Source organism: Accipiter gentilis, chromosome 28, assembly GCF_929443795.1.
Source record: "Accipiter gentilis chromosome 28, bAccGen1.1, whole genome shotgun sequence".
In the NCBI taxonomy this organism is placed as follows: domain Eukaryota; kingdom Metazoa; phylum Chordata; class Aves; order Accipitriformes; family Accipitridae; genus Astur; species Astur gentilis.
In genome coordinates this window covers 11,785,386-11,811,494 of record NC_064907.1, presented here as the reverse complement: position 1 = coordinate 11,811,494, position 26,109 = coordinate 11,785,386, and the positions used below count along the sequence as shown (strand labels likewise).

General features: G+C 36.6%; 1 protein-coding gene across 2 annotated transcripts in view; it reads right to left on the bottom strand.

Moving 5' to 3' along the window:
• The window catches only part of SIPA1L2 (signal induced proliferation associated 1 like 2), a 151,206-nt gene that overhangs the window by 108,717 nt on the left and 16,380 nt on the right, over positions 1–26,109 (bottom strand). For both annotated transcript variants that reach the window (XM_049831065.1, XM_049831064.1), the window contains exon 2: positions 12,059–12,131. The gene's annotated coding sequence lies outside the window, so the exon portion shown is untranslated. The remainder of the gene's footprint in view (positions 1–12,058; positions 12,132–26,109) is intronic.

Genomic DNA, 26,109 nt, shown 5'->3' with positions numbered 1-26,109 from the left:
TATCACCAGCCCACCACCCATCCAGTGAGCTTATGGCCAACACTGGCGGAGGGTTAGTATGAGGGACTGATTTTTCTGGCAAAAGAAATAAAAAGAAATTCAGTTTAGTTAAGATTTATTCATATTTCACTCAGCACCAAAGTAATAGATTAAAAAAAACCCCTAATTTTAAATCGATCAGATGAGTGATGCATTAATACTACATCATCCACATCAGCTGGATATTCACAAAGAAGAGAGACAAGATATTATGGGGGTTTTACTGGGATGGAACTCTCATTTTATCCCAATACTCCAAGATACCATTATTTCTAATAAGGCTCTACACAAAGGTCTATACCTCATGTGACCCTGAACAAAACACCTTATGCCTATCCAGAATATTTGTTTGATTATGTTTCTACAAGATCTACTAAAATATTTACCTTTATTCATTCTCATTTTAAAACTAACTTTAAAGTTTTAATCTCCTTGAAGATTTTAAATTTTCTGGATGAAAACTTCAAAAATTTAGAAACTCACAAACTATATCTCTGCAAAAAGTTTATCTCTCTCTCTCTCTCTCTCTCTCTCTCTCTCCACACACCCTGCATCATAGCAGCACCAAAATACTAAGTTTTCCATTTTTGCTTCAGAAATACAGTCACAGGTATAAATTCACTAGGCCCTATACTTTCTGTAGACTTGCAGTTGTTCCACTGGTAACTATCATGTTGTTCCTCTGTCATGAATATATCTGGTTTCAAATTGTGTTTTAGTTCACTTTTGTCAAACCAGGAAACCTGAAGCTTCCAACAATGAAATAATTACTTCAGTATATAGTTCTAGAAGCCATGCACACAACACCTCATAGTAAGCCACAAATACCTAACACAATGGAGAATTCTATTTTAGTTTCCTGTGTGAGCTTATAACAAAAAAAATACAAGGGCAACAGGAATGTAAACATGGAGGTTCAAGACAAAATCATCTTATTTCATAAAACACACTTGTCAACTACAACATAATTTCAGTACGTAGTCTGTCAATTTTTGTATTTTCACAGTTACTTCTTTGAAGAGACATTCTGCTAACCCCCCAAAAAGAAAAGAAAAAAAAGAAAGCTTAAATTTAAAAAAAGCCTTACTTTTAATTCTTTTAGCTACATCACTTCATTACCTTGATACAAAACGTCAATCCCAACATAATCCTATGACAGAAAAGTTTCCTTTCAACGTCATCCAGTAACACCACACTTCAGTAACTTAAAATCTATCATGGTTGAATATACTAACCTGTTCAAGAAAAACAAAGTATTTCAAACACTTATTTCTGTTATGTAGTTTAAGAAAACTGTTTCCAAGTCAAACTATATCAAATGCAAAGTAAGAGAGACCCAAGACTACCTTGCTAAATCTAAAAGTACCGTAAATGCTGGCTGCCCTGGAGATCAAGTTAGCTGAAATGCATGCAGCTGTTTTATAATCCACACTCTTCCTCCTCCTCAGGCAAAGCTACCAACTGCCCAATGTAATCTAATAATTAGCATATGTAAAGCAAAAGGGCTAGACTATGACATCAGTTTATCTGCTCCTTAGAAAATAGTTTTGAATTAAACCTACAGCCCACTCTGACCTTCAAAAGTCTAAAAAAAAGCTTGCCAAAGAGAACAAAACAGGAAAAAACAATGAAATCTATTTACAGGTGTATTCTAAATTTTAAAATGGGCAGGAAGATATTGATAAATGTTCTCTTCTTAAAAAAAAAAAATCCTACTTTAGGAAAAGAGAAAACAGAGTAAAAAAATCAAAGTTGCATTCTTTGTATCTGGGCTTCTAAACATGATATGAGAGGAACATTCATCAGTAAGTAAGAGAAATTAAGTATCTGTGAATGGTGCTTTGGAGGCAACTGAAAAATAAAGGCAAAGTAGAAATAGACAGTCTATCTAATCTGTAAGTCACCCAAACATAATTAGCCATTATCATCATTAACAGTAATGAAGATCACTTTTCTACAATCTCCAAGAGACAAATGACAAAAGGATGTCACATACAGAAATGGCTAACTCCTCCTTTCTTCTAAGGAGACAGTCGGTTTATATGCTTAATAAAAAGTACATGAAATGGAAGTATGTGTTTCTGCCCCTCTCAGAAATAACAACTTCAAAAAATATTTACAAATTTAGTTTATATTTTTGAGAACACTTTGTTGCTGCAGTGGACTTTGATCCTCAGCATTTGCTGGCATGTAGCCCTGCCCTTCCTGAAGCTGTGCAGAGCAGTTCATGTCACTGGTCTTAAAGATGACAGAAAAATCTCAAGAAATTTCAAGAAGAAAATCTTCCTGTTTATTTTTTTTTAAAGCATGATTCCTTTCTATCCATAGCACTTTCTCCCATTTGCAATTAGATGAAATATAAAAACTGTATACAAGCGGACAGTAGATGAAGCGGAGGATCTGGGAAAATTTTGTATTCCTCCTTCCCTGCCCCTCCTAGGCATGACAGAGTACACACTCCATTCATAAGGAGGAATTTGACAAGGCAGCAATTTAGTTTACCAGGCTAAATGACAACAGTGAGATGGCAAGACAAAGAAAAAACTGCAAAAAGTCTAACAGGTAAGAACTATGAAGTATGGTTCATAGCAAATGAATAACTTGTCGGAGGACTAACAAAGATAAATCGAGTACTTGTGAGATTTCTATTTTTGAAACTAGGTCCTTCCTCTCCTCCTGCCCCCTCCCCTCCCCCCCCCATCTTTGCAAATAGACAGGGCTCCGAGTGTGCTGGGTTAATAACCAGACCAGGTCAGCCTGCAAGAGATTATTTTAAGCTGTCTGCATTTTTTAGATAGGAGTGGATGTGACAGGCTACCAAGAGAAGACCAAATATAACAAGAGGTCATCTGTATCATATTATCGATATTTTAAGACTAAAATTTACTGAAAACAAACACTTAGACATTCCATAGACAGGGTAAAAATATTACAGCATAGCCAGTTTCACAAAATTCAAAGCACTGATAGTTCTTTTAGACAATACATTTTGACCCTGAAAAATGCTTCCAAAACCTCATTAAATCTTTCCCCTGTAACAAACTGAGCCTGAAAAACAATTCTGATGTCTATTACCCTGCTACCTAAGCTCACTAACCAAGGAATAAATGACCTGAGCACCTTCCCTACAACTTGAATAAGAGCTGCAAGTGACCTTGACTTAAGCTTTTTAATTCATGGAATTTATCAATATGTTCTAGCTTTTTTCTGCTTGGAAAACACTCATCAGTTCCTCCCCTTTTCCTATAAATTTTCTCAGAATTGCACAGAATCACTGCATAGTTGAGGTTGGAAGGGGCCGCTGGAGATTATCTAGCCCAACCCCCCTGCTCAAGCTGGATCAGATAGATTGGCTGCTCATGGCCATGTCTGGTCAGGTTTTAAGTATCTTCAGGGACAGAGAATCCACAACCTCTCCTGGAAGCCTGTTCTAGTACCCAACCACCCTTACAGTAGAAGTCTTTTCTTATGTTCAGATGGAATTTCATGTATTTCAATTTATGCCCATTGCCTCTTGTCCAGTCACTGGGCACCACTGGAAAGAGCCTGGTTCCATCCTCTTTACAGCTTCCCTTCAAGAACTTACACATTGATGAGATGCCCCTGAGCCTTCTGTAGGCCAAACAGTCCCAGCTCACTCAGCCTTTCCCCATATGAGAGATACTCCCCTCCTTTAACCTTCCTTGTGACCTGCACTGGATGCTCTCCAGCATGCCTACATCTCTCTTGTACCGAGAAACCCAGAACTAGACACAGTATTCCAGGTGTGGCCTCACCAGCGCTGAGGGGTAGGACCACCCCTCTCAACCTGCTGGCAACACTCTTCCTCATACAGCCTAGAACACCATTAGCCTTCCTTGCCACAAGGACACATTGCTGGCTCATGTTCAACTTGCTGTCCACCCAAATCTCCAGGTCCTTTTCTGCAGTGCTGCTTTCCAGATGGTTGACCTCCAGTACGTACTGGTTCATAGGGTTATTTCTCTCCAGCTGCAGGACTTGGCATTCTCCTTTGTTGAACTAGGGAGGTTCTTCTCTGCCCACTTCTCCAGCCTGTCAAGGTCCCTCTGGATGGCAGCCCAACCATCTGGGATATCACACACTCCCCAGTTTTGTATCATCAGCAAACTTGCTGAGGATGCACGCAATCCCATCATCTGTATCGCTAACAAAGACATTAAACAGTGCTGAACCCAGTATCAGCCCCTAGGGTACACCACTAGTAACTGGCCTCCCACTCAACTTTGTGCTGCTGATCACAGCCCTCTGAGCCTGGCAGTTCAGCTGGTTTTCAGTCTATCTCACTGTCATTTATCAAGGCCATCTCCCCTCGTCCACCAAGACAGCCATCTCATCATAGAAGGCTATCAGGTGGGTTAAGCAGGATTTTCCCTTTTTGAATCCACGCTCACTACTCCTAGTCACATTCTTTTCCTTCACATACCTGGAAATACCTTCCAGGATTGCTTGCTCTGTCACCTTCACAGAGACAGGCAAGGCTGATGTGCCTGTACTTTCCCAGATCCTTCCTGGACATTTGCTTTTCTCCAGTCCTCAGGAACCTCTCCAAATTTCCATGACCCTTTGAGGAAAATCAGGAGTGCCCTCACACTGACATCAGTCAACTTCCTCAGCATTCATGGGTACATCCTATCAAGTCCCACAGACTTCTTTATGCTCAGTTTGTTTAAATATTCCTTAATTTAATCCTCCTCCATTGAGGGTAAATCTTCCTTGCTTCACATTCTCCAGGATTCTTGAAGGCCTGTCTTTCCAGTGAAAACTGAGGTGAAAAATGTATTGAGTACTTCAGCCTTTTCTGTGTCCTTTGTCACTAGATCCCCTACCCCATTCATCACTGGGTTCACATTTTCCCTAGCATTCCTTCTACTGCTTATGTACTTGTAGCAGGTTTTCTCTTGCCCTTCACATCCTTCACCAGCTTTAATTCCAGAAAGGCTTTTACTCTCCCTGAACCACTTTCAAATTCTTGGGTTTTTTCCTGGTTTGTTTTGGGGTTTTTTTTTGTCATATCTCATCTTTCCCATTCGGTTACATGTTCTGTTTCTCCAACTTTCTCTGAGAATTCTCTCCTTCGCAAATGGATATCTCTTTTTTCCAACCTTCCCACTCATCCTGCACCGTTCTGGTACCAAGTAAAAACAAGCTCATAGGATATGTTTTTGACCCATTCTTCAGTTTATCTTGAAAAGTATTTGCATTAATTCTTAATTATTTCAAATATTTTATTAGAGATCTTTTTCTGCATGAGCCAGAAACAAAGGACTTCAATTAAGATAATTTATTGGAATCCTTCAGTTTGTATAAAAGAACAATACACAATTCATTTTACTGAAATAAATTAGATTATATGAATTAAGAGATCAAGATGATGTGCATCCTTTCCCCTCTCCCTCCCAAAAACTTTCTTTCAGTTCTTTTTATTTGGTTATTAGGGCATTTGTTGTTTCTTCTTACATCTTTTTAGTTAGCACCAGTGGTGCATCAGCCTCTTCCTCAAAGAGAAAATACATACCTCATCTGCTGAGAGCTAGGGAAAGGTTTTACACTAGGTTCTCCCAATTTTTGAAAATAGCCATCCCTTTCCCTACTAAGACTCATCACTCTCCAGCTCTTGATCCTAGCTCTCCTTTGCTTATACCCAACCTGCCAACACTCCCTCTTTTTTTCCCCATGCCCTCTCCAAAACAGCTAGCACAAAACACAAATTAGTAAGCTCTTCTGTTTTATTAACTTGCAAGTTAATCCACCTTAACTTCTATTTTTGGTGAACCTCACTAGTAATGCATGCCTTCACAAGTGGTCTACTAGTGCTTCTTACTAATGCTGCTATACAGTGATATAGCATTGGAATAGGTGAGAGGGTCCTACTACCTTCCAAGCCTCAGTAAGCTGAATGGACAGATCCAGTCAATCTAATAAGTCTTCCCAGAACCACAGACTGTGAAACACAGTGCAAAGAAATCTAACACAGCACAGGTATTTTTTTGGCTCGCTGCCTTTAGGAACCAAAATAGCCCTCTGCCTCAACTGGCAAGTCCTGCCCGATGTACGACAGTGAGAAGGGAATCAGACTGGGAAGATCAACTCTGCAGATTGATATGATTTTACAAAACCAAACAAACAACCCGTAACATTAATAGTATTTTGTACTATGTGACCTAATAACTTCTTAACAAAATATTGGATCCCTTACCCATGACCTCTCCACCCAGGTGACAGATGAAATAACTATTATGACAATGTACTGCTCCAAAACTGAAGTACATAGCACACCATGCCTTGAAAAATAAAGCAGCTTCCTATTTTATTTATACCCAAGTATATTTTAATTCTTCTCACAGAGGAAATAAAGGATAACAATTTGGAGATTGAAAAAGGATATTTGAGACATCAGACATCAGACAGAATTACTGAATATATTACGTTGCTATTGACAAAACCGGTTTGTGCCTACCTGCATTTCTAGCTATTTTTCACTTACTGGTTAGAACTAAAATTCCGTCATCATTCCCTCACCACATCTGGAATACTGCATTCTAGGTTCCCCAGTACAAGACAGGTGTGGAATTACTGAAGCAAATCCAGCAAAGCACCACTAAAATGATTAAGGGATTGGAGCATTTTTCACATGAGGAAAGGCTGAGAGCTGGGACTGTTGGGCCTGGAGAAGAGACAGCTCTGGGGGGCATCTCACCAGTGCCTGATCAGGGGCAATGAAACGGGAGCCAGACTCTTCTCATTGGTGTTCAATGACAGAACAAGAGGCAATAAACACAAACTGAAACATGTGAAACTCCATCTAAACATAAGAAAACACGAGAGTCAGACAACAGAACAGGTGGCCCAGAGAGGTTGTGGAATCTCCACCCTTGAAGACGTTTAAAACCTGACTGGACTTGGCCCTCAGCAACCTGCTCTAGCTGACCATCCGCAAGCAGCGGGGTTGGACTACGTGATCTCAAGAGGTGCCTGCCCACCTCAGCAATTCTGTCATTTGCCTAAAACAGTTCAGCTACTGAAAACAATTTTCTTTGCACCAAATGCAAGCTGTGTTTTCCAGGAAAAAGTTATATCACACTATACTTTACATATATCACTGGATCAAATTTACTGCTACACATTCTTTCTTTGCATTAGTTTCTGAAAACATGGTATGTTTATGCACAAACTACAATGTTGTGTCTACACCCGTATAACTACCAACACCATATACAAACTGTCAATAGTTTATGTTTTCATTAATTTACATATATACACAAGCCTCTAGAAGCAGGTTCTTTCCCAGGTCAGAAATATACTACCAAAATACCAGACTTCAAGATTGGATAAATTGTCCCACGTACCTGTGTCCCTATACAATAACTATCAGAAATATGAAAGAAATAGTGGTTCAGTAGCTAGTGGTTCAGTGTATCAGTAGCTAAAGGTGAAGAGGAGTGGACTTATTTTAAATTTATTAATTATTATTAAAAGGGAACATGCCACTGGATGCAAAACTAAGACCAAATGCTGCATTTAGGTTTATTGATTCTATATTCGCTTCATATATTAGGACACATGCTCCCAATGAAAAGGTCACCCAGGAAGCAGATGATGACTTAGGCAAACATGGGTAGGTTTATCACTTAAATCTGGCACTTATATATTCTATGTGGATTTACAGCCTCTAATTTTATTATCTGTTCCTCTGCCTTAACAGTACATCTACAGACATAATGTAGGCCTGTGCAGTCACAAGAGCTAAACAACTTAAAGTAATTTAGATTCCTTTTTAAGTAGCTGAAATTGTAAACATTTCACAAACATTTAGTTTTGTGTAACCCCTTTTAAAATACCTCTTAAACAGAAACAAACTTCAAATATTTTTTACTTTTTAGTGTTACCACTCTTTAATAAATGGTTAACTACTTAATCGTCTTCAGCTGCAAAACCACTATCAGTTTTCTACAATGGGAATAACTTCCTATCTTCTTATGCCTATACTTACAATAGCAAAAGAGTGACTAAGTTCTTATGGTCTACAAAAAACTCTAGGTTTATGTACTTCAAAATCAGGATTCCCAAAACTGCTAATCAGTACCAATGCTGCCATAATTGTAAGCTATACCCAGAGAATTATTTTGACATAAGCATTTTCACAGGATATATGGAACAAAAACAAACAAGCAAACAAAAACCAAAAGTCAATGTGTATTTAGTTCATGGATGAGAAAACCACAAGTTTCTTTTCCCAGCTGTAAACAGCAATATTCCTTGTGTTACATACCTTGCAAATTATGAAAGAAAGAGAATGCACCTCATTAATATATCAGCACGTGCAAGATGAGACATCTGTAATCCTCATTCTTTTTGCAGCATTATTATATTACAACTACTCTTACTTTGAACCACCGAAACAGAGCAAAAGAGAATTACAAATTAGATTTTTCAGCTTCTTCCAGATTTCTCTAAACACTTACTATCCCTTGGCTAACTATACAGCCAAAAGATAAAGCAAATGCAATACTAGAAGTGGTTATCATACAATACTAGATTAGATTTACCAGTGTTAAGTTCTTGCTTATTACATAATCAGCATTATTCAAATGCAGATATTCTTGACAACACATAATACAAAATATGTTACAATATTGTCTCAGTCTGACTATTTCTGAAGCAAAACACACTGTTTATGCGAAAAGTAGTAGATAAGATTTTCAGAGGTATGTTCTACACTGCGATTAATATAGCAGAGCTTCATGAGGCTCAGTAACACAGGAGTCTGCTGATCTTATTTCACATTACAGAACAGACTATTCATTGAAAAATGGAGTCTTAGATGAAAAGGGGAAAGAAACTATTAAGTTGAGAAAAGGAAGCCACTTAAAACCTGATAAATGATTGAGCTATTGAGCATCCACCTAGTTTAACTGCCGTAGCACACAGAAGGCAGAGGGGCTCAGGTGGCTGGATAGAAAGTTCGATTTTCTTGCATCAAAGCATAAGCCAACCATGCCAAACCACGGGCAAGTACTGTCAATTATTCAGACTCTCATAAATCTAAGATCTGTTGAATAGATTGACAAACCTGTACAGAATCCAAAAGTGGTTATCTTACTTCATACAAATCTCTGAATGCATAATAAATTTAAATAAAATAATAATAAAAAATAAATCCTTCTTTCAGAATTTTTTTTTCCTCCTAGAGACAATATGTAGTTGGAAATGAAAATTAAAAGTTTTACTGGTGTCATCAATATGGTACAGACAGAAAACTTCTACAGTAGAAAAAAAAAAAAGTACAAATTGCAATTGCATGTAGAGTATTATAAAGTATAAAGCAGAAATTATCTTCAAGCCTGCATTTGGAACACCTGGAATATTCTGGAACGACAACCCTGTCCTGTATCTTAAACAGGCATGGGTACTTCACAAGCAACTGCTGTTAGAAATTCTGCCCTCTCTCTGCTCCATCTCCCATCTTTGGCTGGCGTCCCTGGTCAGGTATCTCACCTATGCTGTAGATGTCTGTTACGGGAACTGCAGGACTATACTGGGCTCAGTCAGAAAGAAAACTATTGCCTCACACCAGATGCAGACTAGTCAGAAAAGCTGGCCACCAGCATGTGCATTAGATGCTTGAGCACAACTTTACAAGTTCAGTTTGCCTCCTAGGCAAACAGCTTAGTGTTGAACTTACAAACAGTGAAAGATTTTGGGATAGTTCCATTTAAAAAAGAAAGAAAGAAAGAAATAGGTTCTAGTTTTATTTTCCTGCTCCAAAATAGGAATATTTTAGAAAAAAATGGATCATGCAAAATAAGTTTTTGTCATAAAATAGAAGCTTCTAACCAGCTTCAGTAATGATCTTTTACATTCTTCCTGTGTAAAAGAACATAGAGTAGTGGAGCACTGTATTTGCTGCAGAAGTATAGTGCTTGCAAAGACTGGAAATGAAGAGGCTAGAATGAATACAATAAAAATATGAAGTGTAACTTATTTAATATTATTTATTTATAATCATATATAATTTATAGTTTGTCTATATAAAATTTATCCACTCTTACAAAGCCCAACATTTCAGTTATAACAATAATCTGAAAAAAAGCTAAATTCGACTAGTTTCTCAGAACATTTACTATTTTCCTAGGTATAAAGGTATATCATTCCTTTTTTTTGTGCTTTGTGCAAGAGAAAGACAAAAGAGAAAAAGTGACTACTACAAAAATTAGCAGCTTAGCTTATAAGATTACCTTCTTCTAACCAATTTGATTTCAGATTCAGCATATCCTCATAATATTACTAATCTTGAAAGAAGGGAGGTAGAAGGGACTCAACTTTCCCCCCCGCCTCCTCCAAACCTGCCCATTACATAGAAAGAAGGAACACAAGTACAGCACTTCTTCCTATGACACCCATTGAAGGGTAACTTAGTGCCAACATGAAAGTGGGAACAATTTGAGAGCTTGTCTTTAAGAAAAGTTTTCAGCATTTTACTTTCCTACTTTCTCCTACAGCAGCTGTAAAATTGTGAAATCCTGAGTTATATCAAAGCGTAGCCTTAAATCTACAAACATTTATTACCTCTTACCTTTAATTTTTGGTACACACCTCTGATACATTTTGACATTAGATGCCCCAGGAATGTTGCATGAGCCACAAGTTATACTATGGCCCTGTGCTAGTCTATTTCTTCTCTACAAGAGAAATCTCCCACAACTACTACTCCCTTCTCACTACTATCTCTCTCACCTTGTAATATGAGAAATCCATATTGCTAATTTCGCATATGTATCATTGCTTTTCTTTTAAGTTAGTTTTCTTCAACAGTTTGTAAAAGACTGGAAGTTTTTCATCTGGACCATAAGCAACTAAGCGTAATTCTGAAACTCTTACTCAAGTCTCACACAATTATACACAATTTATTTTCCACTTTTTATCATTATCAATACGATACTCCATTCTTCAAACAAAAGTAGTTACAGTACATATTTACAATGTCTGACAGAGACCACATTACTAGATATATTAACTGAAGAATTATTTATGTGGCAGATTTCTCTCTAGATATTAGTATTCTTGGTGAACCCATGGAGTGAAAATATAATGAATGAATTTGAATCAAGTTTTTCAAGTTTGTAGTGAAATACTTCCCAAATGTTTGCATGTTGTTGAAAGTAAACAATTTATCTATAAATCCCCAAAAGTAGGTTTTATTCAGTTTTTATTTTCAGTGTATAGAATAAACACGCATGCACACATGGACAGAAAGGTGTTCATCCCCCAATAAACTACTCATTTCTTCACTGTGCTGCAAGGGAGCATGTCTTCATTAGATGACAGATTGTGTTCAGCCAACATGAAGCATTTCTAAACCTGAGCCACACGCTAGAACTATAAAGCAATCCAGTTGGACTAGATCAAAGAGTTTGCAGAGTTAGGAGCTATAGGAGGATGACTGCACCTCTTAATTTCTGTTGCAGAAAATATCAAGATATCATGATTTTTGGCAACTGTAGGCTCAGGATTTTCTACAAACAGCCTAATTAGCCCTTACAAAGGGCGCTCTTTCAGCATATTATGCTAGTGTCTATTTCCGGTCATATTAGCTCTTTTCCAGAGGAAGACCAAGCCAAGAATTTCCAAATCACCAAAATTACGATTTTATTTTTGGCTTATCCAATACATTAAGGAATGTAATCATCCTTCTATATAATAACAGCTGTATAATAAACGCTGTCTCAAAGTCATTGTACCATATGCTTCAATATTAATGAGAGGCAATCTGCCAAGTTCAGATTTAAAAAAAAAGACTGAACTTCACTTGTATGCTGAGCCATACAAACGATTCTCCTATGGGTTTGTTAAGATGCTCTAGATATCCCAAAGAAATTCTGTTTGTGAGATGTCAAACATCAAGAAAGATAGTAGCACAGCTGCCATTTTATCTAAAAGGTAGTGTAATGCTACAAACATACTAAAAATATATTTGTCACTCATTAGAAATTATGCTTACCTTTGGCTAGAAGGATTCACAAAGGATGCCAACTTGAGTCACTTTTTTTCTGATATCAGTAAAATGGAGATACCTGCAAGTCAAATGAGAAAGGTTTGGGGTTTTTTTCTTTTTAGGTGAACGTGTCCACTTACGCTACTAAGGCATAAGTAAAACCAGTAATCTTAAATGAACACTTGTGTAAAATGAGAATCTACTAATTTATATGTGAAAATAAAATATCAAGAACAACTCGATGGCTTTAAAATTCAGCAGTGTAACTCATACCATATGTATGTGTTGCCACAGAGAATTTAAAGCTGTTATCTCTGTAAGTTCCTGGCAATAACTGGAAAAAAAGGTTTGCTAGGGGAAGAGGTCATGAACCAGTAGCTACTGAACCATCGGACTGTTTCATTATGGCTCTGCTTCAAAGGTCATAATAAAGTGTCCGCAGCTATTCCTAGAACCATATTATAAAAAGCAAGTGGTCTAATAATGTTTTCAATTACGAGAAAAATTTGTGAAGTTCCATAAAATGTTTTGAAGGAAAATAGTAGTCAGTTCATCCAAAAAGTTCAGAAACATTCTGTGAGAATCTGTGGGATGACTTACGGCTAATAAAGTATCTAACACTGCAAACTTTACATTTGACATTTTTACATTTACTTCTGAATGAAGAAAAATAAAAGTATATGTAAAGTAAAAATATTTTAGGTAGGTCTGTCTGATCAACATACAGAGATATAGAACATAAAACTATCATGTACCGATAAGGTGATTTGGCTTTCTATTTTATATCTGTGCTAACACAGTTTCAAAGGGAGTTCATTTTAGCATGACCTCAGATAGTAAAATCTAGCTTGAAAATACACAATGTTACATTCATATTGAAAGAAAGGAAAAAGAAAACACACACACAGCAGGAACAGATGTTATTTCCTGTACTAAATCACCACCATAGGGATAAAAATAATCCTAGTGAGTATTTTACAGAATAGTGCATACAATGGAAAAGAACACAAAGCCTCAAAATCCTAAATCAACTGCAAATCTAGGTATTATAGACAGCAGTAACAAACAAACAAAAAGCCCATACAGATGGAACGCAGGACAGTTTACCATCATCCTCATCTTAGGCCTAGCCAAAACTAGGCAGCCACTTAAATCTACTTTTACCAGTATGCTCACAGTAGAAAAAACCTCCGGGTGTGGTTACAACCTAGAGCTTGAACAAACACTTTGCCAGTATAGCTTTTATGGGTGAGGTAAAACAAAACTAAACTATACCAGTAGTAGTGTTGACCAACATCATTAGATGACTAATCTGCTTGCCAACAGAAGACACAATTAAAAAAACAGGATATTAAAAAGAAAAATCTCATTCCTAGCCTAAAAATTACATCTGATGAAGACAAATTTCAAACATAAACCTCACTCAAGTAAAAGCTGAAACTAAAGCCAGAGACAAGCATTTTAACTTTTTTCTTCGTGAATTGTGGAAGAATTTGAGAACACACTAACAACATCTAAAACCCCTAAGAAATAAGAGTATCCAAATTCTAAACAATCTTTGTACATGGTAAAACAAACAGCTGAAGAATGAAAGGAAGTCCAGCAGGACAGATTTGTTTTCTCACCTAGATTATTACTGGGAGGAAAACTATACATCCTTGTATCAGCTGTAGACTAGCATGTGTTTTAGTCTAATCTGACAAACCGGAGACTGATTTAAAACAAGGATTATCACAATTCATAAATTATACACATACTTCTACAGAGGTACAACTCCATCCTATAGTCTCATAGTGTCACTGTGAGATAGACACAGTGTAAAATTGAAATTGAATCATAAACTAAATCAAATATATATATATATAAACACACAAAAATATTCAATAAGCCTGTCCAGGCTATGTTACAGATAAGAATAACCAGAATCCATCCTTATTTTCCAATAGGAGCCTCTGGATTCATAAATTATATTATCCAGAGAAGAGGAAACATCAGCCATTAGTCAGCACAGAGGGAGAACCAGAAAAGTAAATACACGAGAAGAAAGCAACCACACAAATGGAAAATAAATTTTTTAGAATGGCTATGGAATCTGGTCAATTTTCCAAAAGAAACTGGATTCAATTTTCTATAAATAATTTTGTGAAAATATCATTATAAATATTGTCTTTCTCACAAAAAAACCTTAAGATGTCTTCACACATTGCAAATCATTAAAAGAGCAAGCTTCAAAACATCTGTCTCAAAGACAATTTCCATATTGCCTGTTTATGGGAGAAGAAAGTGGAATCAATTGATCCACAGAGTAAAGTAGGATTTAGAGGATTATGTAGCTCTTTTCTGAGGCAGCCAAAAAGGAAAACACTAGGCTTTGTCCACATATTAATTTTTTTTTTAATCCAAAGTTCTCATGCAGAACACTGCATCAGAAAAAAAATATTAAAGTATTTTTCTTTTCAATTCTTAAATATATTTCAAAAATAAGTCATGATTTCATCAGCATTCTAAGAGTTTTTTTCATAACATCCTATCCTACAGTCATGAAGGTCCACAAATGAAAAAATACTCAAAACAAAGTAATGTATGTTCCCTTAAACTCACATAAAGTAACAAATTCTAAATCAGAAATCAGGAGTAACCATGCCTATTTTCTCTAAATGTACTTTAAAACTTATTTGTAGAATTAGACATCATAAGACTCGTGTGCCTAAGGCGATTACCATACATATGTTTTAATTGGACATCTCATCTTTTACTATTCCCAGAGTCCCACCTGGGTTGCTTTATTCTCCAGGAAGTAATACATGAATCTTGTTTGCTGGTTTGTTAAGTCTTTTCTTGTTCTAAACGTCCTCTGGAATTGAAAACTAGAGCCTTGTTTCTACAGGGTATGTCACTGAGGAAGCCAACTTGGCCAATGACAAGGCAAAGAAGAGTTCACATAAGAAAATAATCTGAATCTGAAACACAGGTAGAAGTAATTCCTAAATAGATTAAGAAGGCCAATCCTTATTAGTACGCCTGTTTGGCAAAAGGTCAGACATTAATAACTGTTGCCTGCCATACAATGCACCTCATTTTCAACTACAAAAACATGAATTTTCTGCATGAATCTTTGATATTACTTATGTCCAATCTTTTAATATTTTCTATTCCTACTTTGTTATCATAGGAAAAGTGGAAAGAGAGAATAATACCAGTACCACACAACTGATTTTCTCTGGCCCAGTTTTCTTTCTCTACCCTATAAGTTTGAGCTACGCAGAAGAAACTGATTCCAGAATGGGCATAAGGGCAGCATCCTTGTCAGGAGAGCCCAGTGGCAAGCAGGCTTCCTAGTGCTCTGAAACACTCTACGGACGGTCACTGCAGAGGTAAGCTCCACAGCAAGTTCAGTATGTCCAGAATATCAATTTGCTGCAGTCAGTCTCCACAGCAAGTCTGATGTACCCTGAACATGCTCGACTCATAGTATAGGGGCCATATCTCTGTTGGGTTATCTGAGGCAAAATAGAAGAACTTTCATGGGAGGGAAGAAGCAGCAGTGAATCTCTGACAGGGAAGCCTAGCAAATCTATGAGAGAAGTTTGTCTCAAACTCCATACATACAAAAAGAAGCTGGATTTATTACATTTGCAGGATGTATAAAGAAACCATGTCTTACATGTGAAATATAAACCTAGTAGTTTCCTCATTAAAGAATATTCAGGACAAGAACATAATTACATCTGAAATCCCATTCACTTTGAAAAAAATATTATGTTCAAAACTATAGGTAGTCCAGCAAAATAAATTCCACATAGCACCACAAAGACTAACTAATGCCTTGCTGGAGGCATTTGGTCTAGATTGTGGGATACTATGGGCATTTGTTTCTTCAAGACTCCAAAGTTTTAAGAAGAAACCTTATGCTTTTCTGTACACCTAGACAAAGTCTCATTCATGACTTGCAGTAGCTCTTTTGGTAACACTCTACCTAGAATGAAGAAAGAATTAAAAAATACAGATAGAAAGCAAACAAGCAGACAGACACTTCTGGCCTAGAAGAACACAAAACCAAACACAGGCAGCAAAGGAATCATTCTGTTTCTTCTACAAGGACAAAGACAGGGCACATACTCCTTTCGCCAAGATATGCCAGAAGACAGACCACTCTCAGTTGCCATTTACATACACACATGCACACACACCAGTCTTATTTGCCAAATTAGACTGAAACACCCAGGCATTAGGATTTCTGTGTGAGGAACTGGATCCATCATGCGGGGGGGGGGGATCATTTCTGTAACAGGGAACACTGCTGTTAAGGCTCTTTGTATTTAAGTACCACTTTTGAAACCAGAAGTGGAGTTCGGTATCTATTAAGCAAGCAAGATTTTTTACTTTCTTCATTTCCATGCTTACAATTGCTTTTCCTCAGTATTCAAGCATTAACTACTTTAAATATATGGAGCAAAAGAAATGGCAAAACCTGCTACAATAAATTTCTATCTTCAAGTGTGACTACAGCAAAAGAACTGCAGATAAAAGATACAGCTAATGACAAGTAATATTGTATGCATATTTTTTTCTACCCTGCTCAGTTCTATTGGCAAAACTATTGTCTGTCCTATCAGCTTATATATACAACTGAAGTTTCAAGAAAGTCAGATTATTCTACAATGCTTAAACAGAATTTAGAGTTAAATACCTAATCCACAATTCTTACTGGTGATAAAGGTTCTTGCTGTTGCTACAAAAGATAAATGAAAATCAAATAGGCATTCACTGAAATTCATTTTATAACACAGGCAAGAATAAGATATCCTGATGCACACCAGAATTATAGTTGATATATTTCACAGGTGAAGCAGAACTTTGAAAATATGTACACTCTACATGTACATTTGAAACCGTTACTTTCAAGACAAATCCAATTATGACTTTTTTTAGCAAAGACAACTGTATTTCAAAGACAGCCAGCTGGAAGACAGATGTGCAAAAGTAACCTGAATCAGTAATTAAAAGTACAAGTATCAAAAGTGCTTGTTTTTAAACAAAAGCCACATTCGATAAGCTCTTAGCTTTTATGTTGACATGTAGCTTATACTGATCAAGTTCTTACAATGATCACAGGTTACACATAGGATTGGGGACCAAACCAAAGCACTCCATATCCTAACTCCTGCTTTCATTTCAGCAACTAATGGGGGCACCTAGCGCTTCTCAGGGTCAACACCGCAGTGATTACATGTATTTTGCCGTTTATTTTCACTCCAAACACTAAACTCAATTTAACTGCATATAACTTCCAATATTCCCAACACAATAGGCTGATCTCTGTAAAGGCACTTTTCCTTCCTTTCATACAGAAAATATCCTGTAAACAGCCTATTTCCTATTCTCTAAGTGACTCCTTTTGTTTACAGGAAGGAAAGGCAACAGAAATCTTGCCATAAAACAGAGAGAGCTAAAAAGTTCTGTTTCACTTCCTACTGTGCAGGTGTTTCATACATGAAATCTATTTTAATTCTTCATTTTGAAGAGAAAACATGCAGCTTCTTTTTGAAATACAGACTGAGAAATAGAAAACAATAAAGTTAAGGAAGTAGCAGCACACTTTACTGTGAAACAAAACACAGATACACAATAAACAAGCCATAAACAAGATCAACATGTATTTTTCCCCCCTCAGCTCTGTATAATGAGACACAGAAAAACAAAAGGCACCAAGACAGAAAGTGAAATGTAATAAAAGCATGGACTCAAGAAAACAACAGATATTCCTGATCAGGCATTCACTTGGTTTGTACTGCATTCCAGTTCTCCCCAAACTCCACCCTCTGTCTTTCCCTTTTCCATGTTGTTCCTGCTGTAACACACTCAAAAGTGTTTTTTCAAGGCCCTAAATGTAAGCTAAACAAAGCAGTATCTTTGCTTTAAAACTTGTAAAATCCCTGGCTTTGGGTACCACAATTCTTTTATATTTTGACTTGTGAACTGCGTTTTCCTTCTAAATCTGTAAGTTCTTTCTTATTTTTATGCTGCCCAGATAAACGTGTAAAAATCTATGTTCCAGCCACCTCTGACTACAAAAAGAAAAAAGGGGGGGGGGGGGCGGGGGGGGGGGGGGTGGGTGGAAGAAATCCTCCCTTATTTGACAAGTTGGGGGTTTTTTTGATACAAATGCTGGTTGCAATGTTACAATGTCTATTTAAAACCAAAACTGGAATTCCCCATTTACAGATTATTCTTGGACTCTATTCTGAACTGCTGCAGCAAAGCCACATCCACAATGCAAAATAACTTGTGTTGGTTCAGGATGCCTAGCACCTCAGTTTGTACGCTTGTTTGTGAGTTTCAAAAATACCAACATTCATCATAGTAAGAATTACATTCATCTCTCCAAGATCTAAATTTCTCTATTGCCCAGTAGTATGTGGAAAATACAAATAAGAAAGTAAGTTAAGCAGATGAGGGCACTAACTGTGTACTAGGCTACACATACCACTCAGTTTAAAAGGAAATTGAGAATTTTATCACCACCACATACTACCACAGCACATCTATCACAAATACTGCCACAATATAAAATTATATAAAATCCAAAAATACTATCACAAAGTTAAAATTTGCCTCTCTGTAGAAGGGATACCTTATTTGATCCAGGCTGGCCTAACCTCACCAGCTACAGGTCAGTTTACAGATATTTCACCATCCCAGTAAACACTGTTCCTAGTTCCACATACCAGTCCCTATGGGTGCAGCAAAGGAGGGATGCCTCCCCCATGGATGCCCTTCCAAACTCTGAGCATCTAGCTGAGCGTAGCACAGGGAACAGCATTCAATTACCAGAGAGCACACTGCCCAAACACCCATCTCTTATCGTAAAGCAACAGCAAGCCAGCTGGAAGGACAGGGTGGGCCCAAGACAATTTGAGGCTCATCAGATACATCACCACTGTTTCAATCAAAACACTTTCAATGAAACATGCAATTACTTGGAGTATGTTAAAAGCAGCTTTCCATACCAAGCTGAACTGTCCTGTTATGTGATGAGTTACCTGGCAAAACAAATTACATCACTGCAGTCTGAATACTTAAAGAAAGATTTGCTAATTAAGGGCAATTAATTACACAGCAGTACTAATTTGAAAAGCAATATCCATTCAGTTTTTGTCTGCTTAAGTCTCAGATTGACTGAGAAGAATTGTTTATGGAACCTGCTGAGCAACCTGTAACTTTGGATGATCCTTCCTCTGAGCTGGATAATAAAGAGCACTTGCTAAGAGACATAAAAGGTGGACAGTGCAATATACACTTTTGGTTCACTCTCCAGTAGTGTAAATAGGTCTACCCTTAGCCCACCATAATTTTCTTATATGCACTCAAATGTAACTATACCTTTCTCCTGAATACAAAAAAATCAACTAACCCTCCTTTGACCTGGAAGAGTTATACCACCTCAAGTAAAGAATATTCTTCATTATGGAAACAGAAATGTAAGGCAGAGATAGCTCTACCTTTTGAAATTCCTTTTCAATTGGGAAAGGGTTTGTGCATTACACCAAAATGATTTTGTCAGAAATGAAAAGAACACCCTACATTGCCCATCATTTCACTAGATGTCTCTTTACCTACAATAAATTGGCAATTAATATGGAATGCAATTATTTTTAATAAAAGGCGATAAACAAAGAGCTAAATCTTTATCATTTATATTTTCAACGTGCCACTTCACACACTGCCATTCATGTACATAATGTGAACACCATCTTCATTCCCACCTTTTTTTATCTTTCTTCTATGAAACAATGTTCAGCTCCCGGCATTTTTTTCTCCCTCTGCAACACCTCACTTTGACCACACAGCAAAAGCATGTAATAATCAAGACCACAAAGAGAGCATGAAACACTATCAATTCTGGCACTACAAAATATCACATTTGGACCACAAATTACAGAAAATACAGTAGATAACATTGAGTAGATAGCATAACCCCTTTCAGATCTATTCTGTCTTTTCTGCTTTTCTGTTCTCTGCCAGGAATAGCTCAGCATTTAGTCCTCATGTTTATATTTTTTTACTTTGTACTATGCCAGACTTCATCACAGAAATGAAGAGGGAAACAGCTTAAATGTGAGTGACTTGGTATAACCACAGAGAAGCTGCGTACCACACCTCATCATGAAAGAGATAGGGGCTCTTAACTTCCCTGAATTTCAGAGTACAGCAGTAAGACATTTGCAGTGCTAAACACAATAAAAAGGAAACCTTGTGAAAGTGTAAATGCTGAAAATATTAATGATAAAGATGAGTTACCAGCTTGGAATTGAATTTACTAAACAAGACAGAAATCATTGATGGTATCCACAGAAAAGCAGATTAAAAAAAAAAAAAAAATCAGATAGAGGATGAGGTAGTACCTGACAACTTCCAATTAAAGGTAAGAAGAATATGGCAGCTGACTTAGGGCAACTGCTTAAAAGCAGCAAAGATACAAAAAATTATTCACAGGTCATAAAACAGGTCTGAAATAAACTTAACTAAATTACAGTGTTGTGAATGCTATTCACAGAAATAATACGATTTTATATATATATATTGTTCCCATAGGTCTGCTTAATATTTTATTTGTCATTAACTTTTTTCTGGGGTGAAAAAAAATACTTTTTGTTATTTTTTTCAAGTTGAAAGCAAGATTTTAAGTACTATGGAAAAACCCAAAACATTTCTTTATCAGCTCTGTTTTCTTCAAGAGTGAAAAGTAGGATGGTTTTCAAATGCTATCAGTGGAGGGAATTTTCTTTTGGTATTATTATTTTCTCTCAGAAAGAAGAGTTTGTGAATGTCATTTGTAAATGCCTTACTCTGTGTAGGATATGCCTTTTGATAGTTTTGTTTGCTTTTTCAAACAAACATATGAGCCACAGTCACTTTAGAATGGGGAAATAAAAGAAAGAGAATAGAGGATGAACAAAAACCTAATCAGTTTAAGTTTTGGAGTGGCTGAGAGATACTTCTGGAAGTCATGCAGTCCAACCTTCTGCTCAGAGCAGGACTGTCATCAACACTAGAAAAGGTCAGGCATGGCTTTGTCTTGCTGAGTCTTCAAGACCTCCAAAGATGGAAAATTCAACAGCTTCTCCAGGCAGCCTGTTCCAGGGCTATATTAGCTCCCAGTAGTGTTCCTCCTACTTCTTCCTCATGTCTAACCTGAACATACCATGTCACAGTTTGTGGCCAATCTGGTGCCACTGAGAAAAATTCAGCTCCATCATTTTTGTAACTATCCTTCAAGCAGCTATGGGATACTCTTAGGTCTTACTAGTTTGCCGAATATAGAAATTAATTTGATCATTTCTTCATTGAACACAATTATAATAACCTTATAGTGCTTTTCATACACACTGAACATATGCATTTGATTGAAAATCCTATTCAAAATTCTGTATAGTCCTCTATCAACCTTACTACTGAAACAACACTGAAAAGATTGACAATGCCCAGAATTGCATTTGAATGTCTCCCATTTCCCTTCAAATATCAGAGACAAAAATAGGATAATTGGTCATAAAATTCATTCCAAGAATATAAATCTCATAATTTACTACCATTGCTTTTTATAGTCAACACTCAATTACAGGGTGTAGAGTGGAATAAGCTGGATTAAACACAGACACAATGCAAAACAAGGTGGAATACATAAGGTAAGTACCCAATAGAAAATAAAGAATTAATAGCGACCCTTTTGAGGAGTACAGAGATCTGAGCTATCATCTAAGCTGATAAGTACACTATAACATACTGTAACAAGAACACTATCCCTCTTTCAGGTCCAGAGGGACTAACATGGAAGCAGCCCAAAACTTTCAACATCCCAAATACCACTAATCCATATCCATAGATCAACAGGATTTGGTGACAGGTTTTGGGTACACATTGATCCTACCTTCACTGAAGTAAAAGAAGGGCTGTCATAGACAAAAATCACTATGATTTCACCCATCAAATGAACTGGGGGAAATAATATCTTTTAGGAAGGTTGTAACATTGGATGTTTTAGGATATGGTAGCTGTCTTACATTAAGAAAACTTGAAGTCCATGGAAGTGTAAATTTTATATAACAATTTTTATTTGAATAAACATGTTTTGGAGGTTGGAATGAGATAATACATCTTTACATACTTTACAAAATTAAACTAATTCTTCTTCAATTACTTTGACTAAGGAAACATTTTTACTATGTTTTCAATTCCCATTGCAACTAGAGCCCAATATTTATATACTTACACCAGAGTCCAGGGTATATTCTGTTTGCCTGACCAAAAAAAACCCAAAAATTTGCTCATCACACTTTCACTCATCCAGTGTTTCTGTTGGGCAGGCAGGGGAAGTTGTTGGGTTTGGTTCCCCTCCACTGCCCCACCCCCATCTCCCGGATACAGCTGCAGAGAAGGCTCATTCACAAGCATTTTTAATACAGGCAATTAGAGTTGCCACCTCTACCACTGTTTCCCAGCCCTTTGCTTTTTACTGAATGGCAAAACACAAGAAGAGTCAGTGAAGGAAGTTCAGACTAAAACTTGGTTTCTGGTCAGGATTGCCTCATTTTGATTCCTTTTCCATTCATGTTTGATGGATGTATTTTTTCTCTTCTATTTAAAAAAAAAAAAAAACACACAGAATTTAGATTGTACAAGTTTTCCAGTTTAAATTCTTAAACCCATTATTCTTGCAGACAAAGCTTCAATAACTTACTTCAAACATGGCATAGTTTGTGTGATTCTGAATGAAAAACACACAGTCTGTATTTCAGACATGCCTAAATATGCCAACCTGCCAATCAAACTAGAAGCATTGCAAAGGCACTATTGCGCAAGAAGAGAGATGAGGAAAGGCATGGATAATAGCCTGCCTCCTGTAAAACAAAAACTTACTAAGAACAAGGTTTGTTTGCTGTACCAGAAATATATGAAAGCAGTATTTGTCACAGACTTTTACAGACTTTGCTGTCTGGGGAAAAGAAAAAAAAATACAACACATCTAAATTACTGAATAATTAGTAAGGATAACAGTTTCACTTTGCCATGTGCCATATATAGCAATTTTCTTTCCATCTTCAGTAAGATAGTCCCTGGGTCATCTGCTGCCGCTGACCTTTATATAAATGTCCTTAACTGTGGAGCAGTTACAGCTATTCAGTATTTGTGAAATAGGAATAATAGCCACCTATAAGATGGAAAAAAAAAATAGTTGGCCAAGAGACAAATCCACTCCCCATATTTTTGCACACAGTTTAGAAATCAGCACGCACCACAGAAATAAAAAGTGTTAAAAAAGGCATTTACAATCTCAGTTTAAAACTCCACCAGTTAAGATGTAACAGATTACAACATGATTCAGATACGACCTAACCTACTTCTAAATAAAACAACAGTAAGCAGGTTATTTAAGAACTTCAAAATAAATGTAAATATAAAATTAGGAGACTACATTAGGATAATATAGTTCAATATATTCAAGTAAGTTTTTGGTGAAACAAAATACAAATTACTACATTTATAGAAAGAACAACTCATTCTCTCAATGTGTGTTTTCTAAGACATGAGTTGTACTTTTTATCCCAAACATTCATGGTCCTAGTCCATGCATAGGAAAAACTGCAAATTAAAGTAACGAGTGTTGCGTACCTTAACTGGGATTTACAAGGACATCAAGTTTCTCGCCATCTTTTATACCCAAACATTTTATAGATAATGTTACTTGAGAAAGACAGCAAGGCTCCGCACCTTCGTGCATTCTGCTAGCTAGCACAGGTTGAGGAGAGCTCAATAGCTTTGGCACCATGCCATGCCACATTTCTGCCTCAAAAGTAAGTCCCCCTCACTCATTCAGTACCTTGAACTTCAGCATTGTTGTGAACACAGCCTTTCGGTCTTGTTACAAACATTCAGTAACTAAGAGGAATTTAACCTGACAAACTTTCAAGGTTGCTAAAGTTCTAGAAACACATCCTTTATCTCAACCATTGAATCAAAACTAAACCAAGACAAACCCTTCTGTTATGAAGCTTCAGTCACTACTAGGAAGAAGGTTGGAGTAAAATACTACCTGATTTACAAGGCATTTTGAAACTGCATGGGTCACCATACAGCGTTATCTCAATCATGTACTTGTATAACAATTTATACCTTTTAGAGATGCTACTTACAGTATATTCCATTCTAAAAACTGCAATAGGATGAAAGAGTAATGAAAAACAGCAGCCAAGCAGTATAGCATTTCCACCAGGAATTGATATCTAGCAATCAAAAAAAAAAAAATTCTGAATCATAAACATCATAGACCAAGGATAAACTGTCTCTTTCTGCTGACTTATAAAACCAAGATCACCAAAAGAACAAATAAGAACCACTGCTCTATTTCAGACCTGAGAGTGTTTTGCTTCTTTTGCACATGTGGAACAGAAAATGAAACAGCCACTCACAGTTATGTTTTATTTCTCTTTCTACATTTCAGATGTGTGCAGAGGCATGCACTCATATACACCCCATTCACTCACCCCTCTCCCGTCTGGCAAATATTTCCCCATTCCCCAACCCAAAAGCATTACTGTTGTTTTATTTTATTTATTTCTAGCAGAAGGCTCTATGAAGAAATTCCTACCACTTAGCTAGAATATTGAGACTGGATTGATAAGAAAACAGCACATCAAGACTAAGCATTACTGAAAAAAAATGCTTGAGACAACTGTACTATTGCAATACACACACTTTGCAGCTATCACAAATATCCTAAATATCACCCAGCCCTTCCTTCCCCTTCCCACAAAGGTATTAGTATTTCTTGTTTCAGTCATGATTAGCGGCTGTAGGACTTTAAAGCAGCTCCTACTTTTAAGAACGAAATAGGTACACAGCTGCTTTTTGCTGAAAATGGAAGTATTTTCAAGTTAACACACTTTTAAGATGTATAGACAAAAAGAAAAAAGAACTTAAAAGACCATCATATATTTTGGAGTGTGAAGAGAGCAGAATATTTGTGTTTGACAATTTTTTTTATCCCCCACCACAGGAGAAAAATAGTATCTAGTGTTGATATTGAAACAAAGATACTTTAAAAACTGACAATGAACTTACAAAACACAAAAAAGTCAGGATTCTAGACCTTGGCACTCTGATGGGACAAATGGTCAATAACCTTGCAGGCATCAGACTTGGCTTTAGATAAAAATCAGACTAGGACAGTGGGAGTAAGTCTAGGCACGGGCTTCGTCTCTTTTGTACTGAAAGTGACAGCTGAAAAGAATCTGTATCAGCTAAGCAGAGCAGTGACACTTCTGTACAAAAAGAGGCTCATTTTGCAAGTTTTTCATTTTTCTCATATATCACTCAATCACAAAAGATAGCATTAAGTTTCAGACACATCTTTTCTGTTCTGTTAAGGCCATAAGGTTAGGCCATTCAGACTAGTTACTCACTTGTGAACTCCTACACAAATAGGTCACCATTTTGTCATAAACTGCTCCCAGTATAATAATGGAAAAGTAGTCTTGAAAAAAAAATTACGTAAAGACCATACAAGGCAAGCTTGAGGTTTGCTTTATATAGAGTCCAAATTCTCAAATACTCTACTCAAAATATCAATGACCACAAAATACAGATCTGTGCACCCATCTGTACTTGTCAAAGAACAGCCAGGAAAGAGCTGAAGGGAATTCTTTTGATATAAGAAAAAAAATAAATTCTAAATTCACCTGACATGGTGCTTAATATCTAACAATGAAACTTGAGGTGATTTTTTTTTCAGATGAACAATTCTTTTAATCTAACAGAAAAATTGAGAGCATTTTATATATATGGAGGACATTCTCCGTAAATATTTTCATATTCCACACGTTTCCATTCACTTGGTCTTCTCACTCTCCCTCCATTTAAGAGCATCTTGAAGGCAACAAATATCCACTTTTTATACAATGTATAGAAGTATGGAGAGCTGAACAAATGAGGACCTATTCTACAGCCCATCAGTTTGTAGAGAGAAACTGCTGTTAATATATTAACTTCCCAGAAGA